This window comes from Pleurodeles waltl, chromosome 7 (genome assembly GCF_031143425.1).
Source record: "Pleurodeles waltl isolate 20211129_DDA chromosome 7, aPleWal1.hap1.20221129, whole genome shotgun sequence".
NCBI lineage: Eukaryota > Metazoa > Chordata > Amphibia > Caudata > Salamandridae > Pleurodeles > Pleurodeles waltl.
In genome coordinates, this window is record NC_090446.1 from 1,338,327,135 (window position 1) to 1,338,339,457 (window position 12,323).

At 46.2% G+C, this 12,323-nt stretch overlaps 1 long non-coding RNA gene across 1 annotated transcript in view; it reads right to left on the reverse strand.

The window, feature by feature from the left end:
• Positions 1 to 1,214: 1,214 nt before the first annotated feature.
• Positions 1,215 to 12,323, reverse strand: part of LOC138247396 (uncharacterized) — a 42,564-nt gene continuing 31,455 nt past the window's right edge. The window contains exon 2 of the long non-coding RNA XR_011194487.1: positions 1,215 to 1,409. This is a non-coding gene — a long non-coding RNA (uncharacterized lncRNA). The remainder of the gene's footprint in view (positions 1,410 to 12,323) is intronic.

Here is a 12,323-nt window from a genome sequence, read left to right on the forward strand (position 1 = left end):
AGCTGTGACATTATGAAGACCGGCGGCGTCCCACTTGCAGGCCGCGGTCAGATCGTCAGTCCGTGTCTCGGATGGACGTTTCTGCCGTGGGCTGCTTTTAGGGTCGTGACCTGTTTTTTTGGGCGGCAGCACGACCTGAAACTTTCTCTTTGGGCTCTGTTTCACGCTGCACCCACCTTTTAACTCCCTAAATTTTCTTACCTGTTGTCCATATTTTCTCTTTCCCAGGAGTCTGTGTTTCTTTCCCTGCATGCCTTGCTCCCCACTTTTTATACTACGGCTATTTTTCCATTTTCTTCCTGTTTGTCAGTACATAAGCACAGTTGGTCTTCTGTTCCTTGCACTGCAAACACTTCCATTCCGGTTGTGCTTCTTGCTCCTGTATCCTGTGATTCTGGACTTCACCTGCTCTTCCCTGTCTGCAGTTTTTGTTCCAGACTTTTTGTGCCTTACTTTTTCTTTTCTTTTTATCTTTTTTCAGGAGTTCCTTGATCTGAGGTTTTTCCCAAGTTTTGTTTTTTTCCTTTGGAGGTTACGGCCTGCTTGGTGTTCCATTATCAGCAGCACCGTGGCTACTGGAAAGGGTCGCCCCTACCTTGGTCACTCCAGAACAAGCAAGAAACCTGGTGGTGCCCAGAGACTAGCAGATTACAGCGGTAAGAAGCGTTAAGGTCATGACAAGAGCACTCGTTAAGTAACTGTACTTCCGAAGAATTGCATCAATACCTGGTGGGCCTAGGTTTGACCCCACCTCCCAGAAGTTGAGCAAGAAGGCTGACCATTGGATGAAGACTGCGGTGTCCAAAAAGTCTCATGGAAGGGGTGACCAAAAGAAAGGGGTTGCTAACCCAGCCAATGTAAAGATGCAGGTGAGTCTAAAGAAAAAGGTAAAGAGTCATTTAAAGGCCCCAAAAACCTGTTGAGGAGGGTGGGCCCACAGACACTTCCCAATCAAAGGGTAGGTACCAGGGTAAACACTGGGTTCCCAAAAAGGCTTGGTGTTTTAATTGCAAAGCCAATGGACACCAATTTAAGGACTCTTCTTGTCCCAAAAAGGATTCCTCTAGTGCATACCAGTTACCACTGGGGTGGTAAGTCTCCAGATGGGATCATTGGTGTGCCCTGACCAGATTAGAGAGCACAAAGAAGCCACTTTAATCTCAGAGGGCGGGTGTGGGAGGGAAGGGTGGAAATACGGCTCAGGAGGCTTGGTCTGTTTGTGAAGTTTGGTGTTTATTTAGAGTCTCACAACAAACAAGATAATACTGCAGCAAAATTATTCCATCTCTATTAGGCTAGGCATCTTATTCCGGTGCTGTTTCTGACATTAGGGTTCCCGTAGTTGGTAATCTTCTCTTCTTGTCTTTGCTCCCTTTTAAAGGTACCAGGAGACGGCCGCCACAAGCATCCTCAAGAAAAGGTAGAAACAACGTGGTAAGTAGAGGTTCATAAAAGTTTCAAAGCCACCACCGTATCACCCGTGCCAATGGGTATAGTAGGTTGGAGAAGACATATTCCTCTCCCACCTATCCGCAATCTTATCAATTGGGCGCATCTTCCATGGGTTCTGGGTGGATTGTAATGCAGTGCTGGTTATTCATACAGACCGTTCGCATCCCCAATTACCAAATGCTGCACCCGCACGGCAGGCCAAGGCACTGTGACAGTGGGTCGAGGGTTGGGACCTCGCGGATGTGTGGCATAGCCATAATACAGACTCAGGAGACTATTCGTTCTATTCTCCCCCACATGAACACTTCCGCCTAGAGAGATTCCTGTGCGCTTCCTGCCTGCAGCCCAAAATCACTCATGCAACGTACCTGGGTAAGACATTATCTGGCCATAACCCACTAGAAATCACACTGTCGTGGGGCCGGTAACCAACCCCAAACTCCACCTGGGGCTTCCAATCCACACTATTAGAAGACATGGTGGTCCAAGAGATAATTGCTTCAGCAATCGATACATACTTTTCTGAAAACACTGGCACAGCCTCCTCTGCATTGATTGAATGGGAGGCCTTCAAGGTAGTGATACACAGGACATCCATTGCCATATTGGTGAGTGCACAAGGAGAGATACTGAGGAAACTTACACAAATAGAAAACAAGTTGGGCCCACTGGAGGAAGCAGCGACACAACACCCAACTGATGCAGCCCAGCTACACGATCCCCGGGTAAGCTATGCTGAGCTCTGCGAATGCCTCAGGGTCATAAATTATAGAGCTTATACTCAAAGAATGCATACAGAGGCAGACAAAGCAAGCACACTACTTGCCAGGTTGATTAAACCAGAACAGTCACCTACTCGTGTCCTTTCAATACACACCCCACACCTTGGTACTGATTGGGATCAATATTGCCTTCCAAAATTATTACACTGATTTATATACTGCTCTGCCGTCCTCCATTCCAGCAGTCATAACATCATTCTTAAACCAAATGGCACTGCCCAAAGTGTTGGCATCTGGTAGGAAGATCCTAAAAGTCCCTATCTCAACAACTGAGATCTGTGAGGCGATTAGGGAACCTGTCCATAACAAAACACGGGGCTCTGATCGGCTACCAGTGGAATTGTATTTCACTTATGCTGAGTAACTGTTCCCTCACCTCGAGAGACTGCACAATGCCTCCCTGGAAAAAAGGACACTTCCCCCAACAACTAGTGAACCACTCGTACCTTCTCTCCTTAAACCGAGCAGGCCACACGATGATATGTCCTCATACAGGCCCCTCTCAATATTAAATACAGAATACAAGGTCCTTAGTAAAGTGTTGGCATGCCACCTACTCCCACTACTTCCTCATTTACTACACACAGACAAGTCTGGTTTTGTACCCGGCCATAATACCTCCTTAAATATATGCAGGCTGTTCCAAATAATGGATGCAGCTAAAATGCACCACCCCCATGCTTGATGCCTCTCCCTTTACATTTGGCAAGCATTTAATACTATCAGCTGGTACTATGTGCTCGCAGTGATTACTGCATTTGAAATACCCATGGAATATGTCAAATGGGTACAGTTGTTATTTACAGAACTCACTGCCAGAACGAGGACGGGGTTACGTATATCAGCCCATTACCAGATATATCGTGGGATCCAAAAGGGATGCCCACTGTTCCACTTCTGTTTGTATTGGTGATGAAGCCACTTGTGCAGCATGTTCCCTGAGGGGCCTATAGGTGGGGTGTCTTAAATAATTGCACAATTCACTTGATATCTCTTTATGCAGACAACATGATCCTCTACTACAGGGATCTGTGGGGAGACCTGTGTGATACGGCCCAGCTGCTGTCCAAGTTTGGTGATCTCTGGTTTCATGATCAATATCGACCAATCATATGCATTTTCCTTTAATGCTACCTACAGAGAACCCTTGGTTTAGTTTGGACCCCAGACAATCATAGTGGCACCTTGTTCCTTCCGCTATCTCGGCATCCAGGTGTACCGTGAACAGATCGATGTACTGGATGGGAACCTAATGCAAGCTATTACGGCACTTCGATCGCAAGTGGGCTTTGCGTCCATGCTGCCCCTATCAGTTTTGGGCTGCCTGGCCCTGGCAAAAATGGCAGTACTCCCGACTGCTATACTATTTAGTAAATTTGCCAATACTAGTGCCGACCTGGTGTTCCCCACACTGAACTCAATGTTAATTGACCTGATCTGGGGTAGCGTCCGTCGCAAAATTAGTCATGCAAAACTGCAACTGCCAGACAATGAAGGGGGCATGGGCGCTCCAGACTTTAAGGCATATTGCATAGCTGGACAGTTGCAGTGATTTGGCATACTGGTTGGCCGGTGTTAGACCTGACAGCCTTAGGGTGGTCACCCTCAACTTTTTGCCTGCCTCCCTCCACTTTGTGACACTGTTTTTGCTGGTTTTAGGACTCTAGCAATGGTTAGCAGTGGTAAAGTGCGCAAAGTGTATATACTCTCTCCTTTAAAACATGGTGACATTAGCTCATACCCAATTGGCTTATTTAATGTACTTATAAGTCCCTAGTAAAGTGCACTACATGTGCCCAGGGCCTGTAGATTAAATGCTACTTGTGGGCCTGCAGCACTGATTGTGCCACCCACATAAGTAGCCCCTTAACCATGCTGATTCAAAAGCCCAGGGCACTCGTATGAAATAAGATAAGAGTCTGTACAGTTAGGTTCTTGGTCTTCGGTTTCACACACACTCCCCCGTCATGCCGAGGAGTTTCACACACACTCCCCCATCATGCGAGGAGTTTCACACACCCCCCCGTCATGCCGAGGAGTTTCACACACACTACCCTGTCATGCCGAGGAGTTTCACACACTCCCCCGTCATACCGAGGAGTTTCACACACACTCCTGAGACCTTACTCTGTGTCTCTTCTATACCTTATACCTCTAGATGAGACAGAGGGCTTACACGTCCTTTTTCTCTACATACACGCCAGCTTAATTATCGGGGAGCAAGACACAGCACCCCCAACACAAAAATTTACCCAAAAGAACTGTTTTGTTTATAGATCACACCGTAAAAGATTTTGGATCCATACGTGCTGACTTATGAGCACTCCCTCACGAAGACTCGGGGATAATAGTGTTTTGCCCTCGTCACATGATTCCCACTACTCTTTCTCTATTGATCGCACATTATCTTGAAGAGTTTTACTTGATTAGGATAAGCCATCTATTCATGTTAACACCTTACTTATATTTTGCCCTGAGGAAGTCAATGAGATTAATTTCTTGGAGACGAAACACGTGTTGGCTGTTGGATGTTGTTCTGATGACCACATATGGAATCTTTCTGATCTGATGAACATGTATGAAAACCTCCCACAAGAAAAAAGACACTGAACTTTAACTCTGTTTGGATTATATATTGATTTTCCAAAGACCAAGAACCTAACTGTACAGACTCTTATCTTATTTCATACGAGTGCCCTGGCCTTTTGAATCAGTTTGGTTTTTCCTATTGGGGAAACACTGGAGGTGCTGGGAGGACCCTCCGTTCGGTAGCACCGTATTTACTATCTATTGTTAAAGTAATGTTTTGGTGATATTCTGTTAGCGCCTATCCCTATAATTTTCCCCCCTTTTCTTCACAACTTTTTAGCCCCTTAACCATGTCTCAGGCCTGCCATTGCAAGGCCTGTGTGTGCAGTTTCACTGCCAATTCAACTTGACATTTAAAAGTACTTGCCAAGCCTTATACTCCCCGTTTTCTACATATAAGTCACCCCTAAGGTAGGCCCTAGGTAACCCATAGGACAGGGTGCTATGAAGTTAAAAGGCAGGACATATACCTGTGTAGTTTATATGTCCTGGTAGTGTAAAACTCCTAAATTTGTTTTTTGCTGCTGTGAGGCCTGCTCCGTTCATAGGCGAACATTAGGGCTACTCTCATATACTGTTTGAGTGGTAGATTCTGATCTGAAAAGTGTAACAGGGTCATATTTAGTATGGCCAGATTGGTAATACAAAATCCTGCTGATTGGTGAAGTTGGATTTAATAATACTATTTTAGAAATGACACTTTTAGGAAGTGAGCATTTCTCTGCCTTTAAATCCTTCTGTGCCTTACAATCCACGTCTGGCTGGGTTAGTTGACAGCTCCCTTGTGCATTTCACCCAGACAACCCCAAACACAGGATGCTCCGTCACACCTGCACACATCTGCATACTAAATGGGTCTTCCTGGGCTGGGAGGGTGGAGGGACTGACACTTACATGTCAAAGGACAGTGGCCTGCCCTCACTCAATGGACTGCCAATTCCCCTACTGGGATACTGGCAGACAGGATGGAACTGAAAGGGGACCTTGTGCACTTCTAAGCCACTCTTTGAAATCTGCCCCACTTCAAATGCACATTTGGGTATTTAAACTGGATCTCTGACCATACCAAATCAGACACTTCTTGACAAGGTACCTACTGGGAAAGGAACTCTGAACCCGAACCTGCTAAGAGAAGCTGCCTGGCTGCCCAAAGGACTCACCGGACTGATTTGCTGTAAATGGACTGCTGCCTTGCTGTTGCCCTACTGCCTTGCTGCCCTCTGGCTCTGTTGAGAGGTGCTCTGCAAGGGCTTGGATTGAGCTTGCCTTCGGTTTCCTGAAGTCTCAGGGCCAAAAAGACTTCATCTCTACAAAGAACTTCTTGTGTGGCAAAAATTGACGCACAGCCTGCCGGAATCAACACACAGCCTGCCCTGCAGTGAGAAAATCTCTGCAACGTGGAACCAGAACAACACAGCCAGACTCCCTGAGTGGAGATCGACACAGCGCCAGCATTGTGACCAGAACTTCGACGCACGGGCCACTGGATCGATGCATCCCTGAGCCAGAACGACGCAGCCCGACTTCCTGCGAGAGGAATCAACGCAGAACCTGCCAGTTCGACACAGCTCCTGTGACTCTGTCCTGCATGCCCAGGATTTCTCTGCTTCATCCCCGAGTGTCCAATTACCCAGCAACCTGAAGAGGATCCAAGTCTGCATGCCAAAAATTGATGCAAAGAACTTGCTGTGTGGAAAAGCAACGAAGCATCGTCTGTGTGCGCCCAGAGAAACTGCCGCACCCCCGCGTTTTCCATGCATCTCCTCCTCTGCGGTCCCGTGTAGATAATTTAGACGTAAACCAGGTACTTTGCAAGAGACCATTGTTGTTTTTAGTAACTATCAGACTCTATTTATCATTACAGAAGTGAAATTTCAACTTGTGTTTATCAAATCTTGATCGTTCTTACCTTAATCTACTCAGATAGATATTCTATATGGTGTTTACACTGTGTTATTGCATGATTTATTGCACAAATACTTTACACATTGCCTTCCAAGTTATGGCTGACTGCTGAGTGCCAAGCTACCAGAGGGTGGGCACAGGATAATTCAGATTGGGTCTGACTTACCCTGACTAGAGAGAGGGTCCTTGCTTGGACAGGGGGTAACTTGACTGCCAACCAAAGACCCCATTTCTAACAGCCAGCCATAACTTACAGCACATTAACTACACCATCTCAATGTTACGCCAGGGTCTGCTACAAAGATTATTGTGCCCAGACCCCCCTGCCACCGGCAGGAACTACACTATTATTGTGCATAGCCCTGGCTTTCTGGACGGGTGCCTTACAATACACAGCTTCCCCGACATCCAATGCCACAAATGTACCACTGTGTGGACTCCCCACTCTCTCTAGTACTCTGACGGACAATAAGCTGCATGATTGGCAGCAGGAGGGGGTGCATTCTCTGTGTGACTTATTTGAGGATAGCATATTAATGCCTCACTCAGACTTTGTGTGAGCCTACGGGTTGCCAAGAACACCTACAGAGGACTCATAGCACTATAGTCGCTTAAAACTAAATGGGAAACTGATCTCAATAGGGAGCTCACTAAGGAAGAAAGGATGTTTCTTTTACAATACTCTAAAAAGATATCTTGTAACTCCTGATTTAAATGTATACAATTCTCAATATTCCATCGAGCATACCTTACACCATTTAAACTCAATGCTATGTTCCCTATAGCATCATCGTGCTGCCCCCGATGTCACACTTCCTAAGTGGATCTTGCACACATGCTATGGTCTTTCCCTGCAGTTATGGAATACTGGTAAAGCATTGGGGCACATTATCAGAACTGATGAGCAATGACCAATGGTGCACACTAGCACAGTGCATATTAGGCTTATACCCTAGACCCTAAAGCTCTAAAGTGACCTCACGCTTTGCCGACCTAGCTTTACTGTTGGCAAAGCGACTACTGACTAGATGCTGGAAATCTCAGTGGGTCCCCCCAGTTGCCCACTGGCATGAGTAGGTGACACATTGGGGGCGAGAGGAAAGCGCAGCATTTCGGCATGAGGAATATAGAGGAATACATCGGAGGCCGATCTCAATGGAACGGGACGCCTTGCTGGAGGCATTCCAGGGGGGAGACAGTAAAGATGAGGGCGAACACTGTCAGAACCAAATGATCACAGGGCTAGCATGCACCTCCGCCAGAGACTCTAACCCCTACCTCTCCTCTCTTACCAAGATACCTGCCCCCACATCCTCACACAGGTGAGACAGTTCAATAGTTTCAGCCCTAGAATGATGACTACTCCAGCCGAAACTAATAGCCCATTCACAATCAATCCCACTGAATAACATTTGTAAGGATAGATACCTCACACTTTGTCCATCAACGTCCAGAATGGCAGATAACTGTTAGAGGGGAGGGTGGGAAGGGGAATGTTTGGAATTATCAGAATTGCATTAGCTACATGATAAATAGCAGTAACCCATTGTACGATGAAGATCCTAGAAATATGTGTAATCGCCACACACCCTACTGCTGGATATCTACTGAAGTACCTTGATATGCCTGAATATATAAATGACAATAAAGTTTGGTTTTAAAAAAACTGTTGGAGTTCCAACCAGGGTAGAAGGCATGGGTGTTGGAGCCTGTAGCACCAAGGGCCCTCCAGGACAAATGGAGTGGCCCTACCTATCGTTGAGAGGAAAGGTAATATCACCTACTTGGTTGATCTAGGCACTTGCACAGCCCTCACAGGGTAATCCATGTAAACCCCGAAGGCTTACTGTGACAGTGCTGATGTGGCCATGGTGGTGGTCACTGATGACCACCAGCACCACCTCTTCTTTCTATCAGGAAGAAGAGAGTGAGCCTATCCCTGACCTCTCCCACAGTCCTAAAGATTGGACAGATGAAGGAATTGTCTTCTCGGACACACCCTATGGCCAACAGCCAGTTGATTGCAGACAAGTTCTGAGCCAGTATGCTGGGCTCTTTTCCCTAACCTCTGCTCAGGCATCCTGGTGTACCCATGATGTGGAAACTGGAGACAGCCCACCTGTAAAAATCAAAATACACAAACAATCTGACCAAATTAAGGAAAGCATCAAAGCAGAAGTCAGCAAGATACTGGAGTTAGGGGTGATTGAGCCCTCTCAAAGTCCCACTGCTAGCCCAGTGGTCTCAGTCCCCAAGCCCCATTCCAAGGATGGTAAACCACAGCTGAGGTTTTGTGTGTACTATAGAGGTCTCAATGCTATCACCAAGACAGATGCACACCCTATCTGATAGCTGATAAATTAATTAACAGGATGGGGGCAGCCAAATTTCACAGTGCCTTTGATTTGACATCAGTATACTGGCACATTGGTTTGACCCCAGAAGCAAAAGAGAAATCAGCTTTCTTGACCCCAGATGCACATTATTAGTTCACTTTGGTTTCGGTTGAGGGTCGTTATGAAGCTGGGTCGATTATGTTGTGTTAATATTTTATTATGGTTATAAGTTCATTAAAGTGAATGGATCTGCCAGTATGACAAGCACTATTTTCAATGGCATGTTGCCTTATCTTGACACACAGAATCAGATTATTGTATCGTAGGAGCTGCCATAGAGTGAAAACGTCTACCATATTACGATGAAAACTTTAAAAATGTGACCTCATTGGACTTAGGATCCAAAGGTTACCATACAGAACAGAGTTACTGTTGTTAACCTAAATGTGTACATCAAAGTATCGTCAACATAATGTACCTGTAACAATGTGTTATTTGAGCTATAAGATATGTTGCTCTGCTCCTACTGAATATAGTACATGTATCCTACGGCATAATTGTACTGTATAACTACAAAACTAATAAAAAGATTAAAACAGAAAAATCAGGTCACTTTGGGATGAAGAATGTCCCTGCGCCCTTGAAAACGTTTGGGGAACAAAGTCTTGGCTAGGTTTAAGTATTTTAGTGCAGTATATCTTGATGATACTGCTGTCTATAGCTCCCATTGGAAGGATCACTTGATCCACCTTGGCAAGAACATGGAGATTCTACAGAGTGCAAGCCTCACTATCAAGGCAAGCACGTGCCAGATTGGGCAGGGCCCGGTTGTATACATGGGCCACCTTGTAGGTGGAGGCCAAGTTCAATCCTTACAATCCAAGATCCAGATTATTGTGAGATGGGTATCTCCAACCACCCAGACTCAAATCAGAACATTCTTTGGTTTGACTGGATACTACAGGAGGTTTTTGAAGGGGAATGGAACCATTGTGGCACCAAACACAGAATGGACTACCAAGAAAATGCTAAAGAAGGTCAACTCGACAGTGAGCTGTCAAAAGGCTTTTGACACCGTGAAAAAAACAATGTGCTCAGCACCCATTCTAAAAGTTCCAGATTATTCTAAGCAGTTCATAGTAAAGACTGATGCCTGTAATCATGGGATAGGAGCAGTCCTATCCCACACCAATGATGATGGCCACGAACAGTCTGTTACTTTCATTAGAAGGTTACTACCCAGACTGGGGCATTGGAGTGCCATTGAGAGGGAAGCCTTTGGTGTGGTTTGGGCCCTGCAGAAGGTGAGACCATACTTGTTTGGTACTCACTTACTTGTTCAAACTGACCACAGGCCTCTAACATGGCTAATGCAAATGAAAGGTGAAACGTCCAAACTGTTGAGGTGGTCCATTTCAGACATGCCCCATCAGACAAGCCCAGGAGGGTTACTAGCACTTTGCCAAGCAGCCAGCATCTCCCTTGGAGTAGAGGAGCAACTCACCTACAGCCTGCAGGCACCGATCGTAACATCGAATTTAAAGAAGCTGGTGTCCACCTAGCAGTAGCTGCCCAGGAGAAGGTCAGCACTCTCCCAGAGGTCTGATCCATCTTTCTGCCAAGTCTGAAGATGCCATAATCTCCATGAGCCCGTCTCTACCAATACTTGAGGTGCCGGATAGTTGCGGTAATCAAAGCTTGTTGAAAGTCCAGTCTGGGTTCCAACGACTTCATCGACAAACAGCCGACGAGGGACATCGGAACCACAGAGGCCAAGTTTGAGAGTGGCCCAGCAGTCCTGCTTTTGTCCCCCTTGCAGGTCCTGACCGACGACAAACACACTGCACCCGAGACGCCTGGCCCGGGCCTAGGGAAATCAACTGCTTGCCCGCTGGAAGCCTCCGAACTTGCTTCCCTCTGCAACCTATTTCGAGGTGGCCCCTTTTCTTTCTACCTTGTAGTTCGCAAGGCTACCAACTCATCCAGCACCTCTGCACCCAGACTCACTAAGGCAGATATGACTGATCTGCTGGTGGAACTTTGGTTCTTGTTCCCCTACCAGCTCATGACCAAATGGTGTCCCACGGAAGCGCATCACAAGTATACTAATGCAGTGAATGTTTTCTCCCTTAGGAAACCATTACACACACAAACGCACTGTTGGCTAACATCGTTAAAACTGTAAAAAGTCTATTCATAAAAAGTATTTACCTGTTTACAAAGTTCTTGGTTTCAAAATATATATAAAAATACTTGTTATTTTTTTTAATTGGTGTGGATCTCCTTATTCAGTGTGTGGATCATTTATTGACTCTGTGTGTGCAAAGAATGTCTAAAACCACTCTCTGATAAGCCTTGATCACACTGCCCTAGAGAGAGCACCTTGGGATTGCTAGAGCAAGCCTCTGTCAACCTATAAGGGATACCTGGACTCTTTACACAGGATACCTCTTTTTGATAAACTATATAAAGAGGCAGCTTCCTACAGGGATCGCCTCACAAACCTCAAGTAAGGGGTGGCTAGCGTGTTCGCCTTGCCTACTCTGCAGGAGGGAATTCTTCTAGAACACACCGTTTAGGGGTGCAGAACAAACCACTATCAGGGATACCTGTGGGGGGATCCGTGCAACAAGGCTTCCCCAAACAAGGGGCCAACTTGTGTATGCTATCTAGCCTTTGTTCAAGGAGTAGGAAGTGGACTCTGGATTTTTCCCTCCAGAGTTGTTCAGAACCCATCCCAGTCTTCAGTGATTGGATGTTTAAGAAGACCTTTCACTTCTTCCCGATCAAGGGCTTTACTTTCCGCTTGGGCCCAACTCAACACTGCAGTAAGCTAAGATGCAGGCAAGGGGGCGGTGGCTGCTTTCTATCGTGTAGCGATTGACCTGTTGGCCAGGAAGAGTCCTAAATTGGGAAAGCAGGAGGCTGCGCTGTCATGTTAGTGTTGTTTGAATAGTCCCAGGGTACATCCCTTCCAAAACGTCAGTGCAAGAGCCCAGAGAATATCGTCACAGAAGTCAAATTGGAATGGGCAGCTCCACAACATACGGTACATATCCAGGTGGGTAAATGAACAACGTGGACAGGGGCCGAAGCACCCAGGAAGATATTATTAATTCTAGCAATGATGAGACAAGCTCCTATGTAGATACATGTTTAGAGGACATTATGAAGGCAGCAGGCTGGTCAGGCGACTCAGTCTTTAAGGGATTTTTATTTCAACCCATTGAAGGAGCAGCTGCCAATCTGTTGAGTAAGC